General features: G+C 33.9%; 1 long non-coding RNA gene across 2 annotated transcripts; it reads left to right on the top strand.

The window, feature by feature from the left end:
- The first annotated feature begins 700 nt into the window (after window positions 1-700).
- LOC127957862 (uncharacterized) lies at window positions 701-4,122 on the top strand. 2 transcript variants are annotated; one of them, XR_008153874.1, is made up of 5 exons: window positions 701-1,614; window positions 1,714-2,325; window positions 2,531-2,598; window positions 3,394-3,411; window positions 3,948-4,122. It is a non-coding gene; the product is annotated as an uncharacterized LOC127957862 (long non-coding RNA). The 2 variants fall into 2 exon arrangements; XR_008153873.1 differs by having other exon boundaries at window positions 718-2,325.
- The last annotated feature ends 4 nt before the right edge of the window (window positions 4,123-4,126 follow it).

Raw genomic sequence — 4,126 nt, 5'->3', positions numbered from 1 at the left:
TCGCGATGTCAAATATTGCATTTTGCACACATACACGGCTCAAAAACCCCTGGATTTTTCTCTTAGTGTGTTCTAATTGGTGGATTATGTGCATTCGCAGGAATATTTATTTTAAGAAGCTCTTAAAAAAAATATATAAATTAGTGATCGACCGATATTGATTTTTTATAACCAATACCGATACCGATTATTTGCATGTTTATGTACCCGATAACCGATATGCAGAACCGATATTTATTTACTGTTATACTTCTGTTTCTGACAATTATTACAACACAAATGAGCTGAAAAAAAACATTTTATTTATAACAATCACTCCTTCCTTGCATACAAAAAAAACTTTATATTTATACACAAATAAATAGAGGGGTCTGAGTCCAAAAAATTTAAGTGCACTATGCAAGTGCAAGTGTCTTTGTTTTAAAATAAAAGCTTTGATGAGGTAAAAAAATAAAAACGGGTAAAAAAATAAAGCACAAAAATGATTCTAACATATTGGTGGGGGCGGGAGGGCTATTTAGGAGTGCATAGCTATTTAGTAGTGTAACTTAATACTCCCAGTTAAGCAGAACTAGGTTTTAGTGTAGAAAACAGAGTCTTTCAGCATTCTGCCCTGTAAGCCTGCTTGCCAGACAGCAAGCCAACATTGAATAAACATTGTTTTTCCATCTGAATCATCATTATGGTTGATATTGAAATTTCAATGCAAAATAAATGTTGAATCACCATTATCATATCGATGAAAACCTTATGTTATTAATGTTGATGGCAACAATATTGGAACAACATTGATCCATAGTTATCTTTAGGATTGATTAAGCATTGATATTTGGTTACCGGGTGATCCCTGAATGTGTTGAAAAGTAATTGATTTATAGTGGACAGAGAAACGATGCGGTTGTTGAAAAGTCATCGAAATATCGTTGACCGGGAAATATGATAGAAAATGCATCGAAATATAGTTGACCGGGAAATATGATAGAAAATGCATCGAAATATAGTTGACCGGGAAATATGATTGAAAATCCATCGATTTTTGGTTGACCGGGAGATCAACGGGTGGTTATACCCAACGTACTGCACCGGACACAGCTCATTTCTGGACCCTTGGCACAAGTACAGGTAAGCTTGCTTAATGTTCGATATGAACCCAGACAGCACAGGCACGCGGTGTGTTTTTATACAGTCTGTGGGCAGCTGAAGAGACTGGCTCATTTTCAAATAATGTTACCGTTAACTTGTTTAGACAACGGTAACGGTAAATTAATATTAAAGCCTTTCGTGTCCAGCAGTTTCTCGGAGGGAAAATGTAAAAGCAGTTTATTAAAGAGAAGTCCTGACTGCTTTATCGTCGTGTTTTTCACTCTTTTACAGGCTGCCAGAAAGAATCTACTATATTCTACTATATTAATCTTACTATAGTGAGTGATTATTGAATGAGGCTGTACATTATAAATGTAATGTTTTAACTCTAGATGTTTGTTTGTGTGAATGCTGTGTGTGCGGTGAGTTCTGCGCGAGGAGCAGAGTTGCCATGGAAACGGGGAGTCAACACAAAAAACGTTACTGGCAAGCAGTAATCTCCGTCTCTCGCTGCGGTTTACGCTGTTTTAGGTAAGTTTAGTCGCTAAAATCACACAAATATGATATACAAATGTTTCTGACACGTTTCTTACTTGTTATTGACATGTTTCAATTAAATTTATTTTATAGAAATGGTTTAGTGTCTTCGAAAAAGTCCGTTAGCATCTATCTTAGCAGTTTTCAGGTAATGTTAGGCTAATTTTGAGCTCTTTTTGATGAAACTCTGGGCTTTTCATCAAATCGTCGTGTGTGTATGAGATATTTTGATGGCTCTGAATGTTTTGCTGGTGATTTGTCAGTGTTTTTTTTTTTTTTTAGAAAAGGCTGATTTACTGAATCGATGACGTCACTTACACTGAGAGTGTAACGTTAATCGGCTGAAAACAAGTTCACATGAGTTTTGATATTTCATGATAAACAGATATTAATACAAATTGTTCTGTGATTTCAGGTGGACAGAAAGAAACTATACAGAACAAAGTTAAACTCCAAGATTTTTGAAAAGAAAATTGGCGAAATATATTCTGAAAAAGGCATATTAATGTATTTCATGAGCTTCTTCAGTAAATCTGTATTTCTAAGTCAGTATCTCCCTTCAGAAATGTGGCTGAAGGGAGATACTGACTTAGAAATACAGGTGAACTCATGAAAAGAAGCTCATGAAAGAAGCTCATGAAATACATTAATATGCCTTTTTCAGAATATATTTCGCCAAATTTAAGAAGTCCCTGACATCAAAACGTAAGTCACACTCATCCTAAAATTAAAAATATAGATTCTGTTATTTTAAGATTATATTATTAGTAGTAGAATTTGTATATTACATATGTTATTATTGTTGTTATATATATTATTCTGTCTTTTATCTGCATTTTACCTCTGCTTTATCTTGTTTCCTTCTAATGAACCTGGAACTGCAGAGTAAATATTGTTGTCTCTGTGTCAGATTGCTTGTTTTGTTCCTGGACTCTTCAGTGATGATGAGCAGAGTCTGAGTGAACCTGCTGTCAGACAGTAAGTACCCTGAGTACCCTGGGGTTTCAGTCAGGGCCTTCAGTAAACAACTGAATCAAACAAAATCCTTAATGGTTAATAGTTACTAGTTAATATATTATTAATCACTTATAAATCATTGAAATGTCAACATTGTACTATTATCTCAATAAACATTATAAATAATTTACTAAGCTTTCTGCACCCCCTAATCTAAAGTGTAAACTACTCATCAGTTGTACTCATCGGCTTTCATTTGCTTTTGGATGTTTGCGTCGCAAGTGATACAGCATTGTACTTGCACAACTATTGTACTTCATTTTAATACCCAAACCCGGACCTCTGACACGCCAGGCAAAAGTTCTACCACTGAAACTTTTGAGCTGACAAACAGATATATTGTAGCTTGATATTCACTATAGGAAGAAAGTGCAGCATAAAAAATAGCATATTTTAGCATTCAAATCCCTTTAACATTTATGGTGATCTGAGAGGCCGGGGGAGTCCAGTTAATGGGGCGTAATTCATTAGCTTTAATGAGAATTGTATATTTTATATGCCTACATTAAAGTGTATTTCGCTTTTTATATTTTACATTTATTTCTTGAATGCTACTATTACATCAACTGTAGCTGAAAAGAATAAACCACTGTATATTTAATTTGTATATTATGTCGTTTATATTCTTTATTTTTAAATTTTTAATAACAGATTGGTTACCGGAGTACATATGTATAAAGTACAGTCACCCTGTATGATTGTGAATTTTAATTGCTGTTTTTAACAGATATTTTTTTCTTTTCTGTTCTTTTACAGATCACTATTGCACACCAAGTAAGCAAAACAACATTTTTGATTTCATTTTATTTTATTTCTGCAAACAACTTGCACCACTTGCAATTGGTTTTCCAGCCCAAAACCTCGTCAAAAACTGAATGCAATGGTTTTTGTCTATGATTATTTTGTCAAAACATCTTTTGTCTATGGTAACTCTAATCTACATTAACTATTTAATAAGTATCCAGTTATTTATATTAAATTTGTGGAGTTAACAACTACTTCTGAACCAATAAAATAATAAACATAAACATTTTTGAGTCAATTGGCCTCATACATTTTCCTTATGAAAGAGGTCACTGCAAGCTAATCCTTTTTGCCTCCCTTTAATTCGAATACATCCATGAACAGGCAGTTTTGAAAAGTGCTTTGAATATAGGGGAAATATGATCTAGCCTACAACACAAGGACTTATTGCCTTATCTGATCATTGAAAAATCATAGGCCTAGGCTACTGAATTTGTTCAAATATATGTTCTGTTTAACTTAAATGCTATATTTGTTTTGCATTGTGATTTTATTTTCTGTTTTAGATGCTCTTACTCAGCAGATGGGGACAGCTACCATCACCCAATTTTCACCCAAAAGTGGCTGCGCTATTCGCCAGACTGGGCAGGAGGGACTGGACGACAACTTATGCAGGCATCAGATGACAATGAAATGTAAATAAAGAGTAGAGAAGCTAATAAACATGAATTTGATTTTAAATAGT

This window comes from Carassius gibelio, chromosome B5 (assembly GCF_023724105.1).
Source record: "Carassius gibelio isolate Cgi1373 ecotype wild population from Czech Republic chromosome B5, carGib1.2-hapl.c, whole genome shotgun sequence".
Classification (NCBI taxonomy): Eukaryota; Metazoa; Chordata; class Actinopteri; order Cypriniformes; family Cyprinidae; genus Carassius; species Carassius gibelio.
This window is presented reverse-complemented; position numbering and strand designations above follow the sequence as displayed.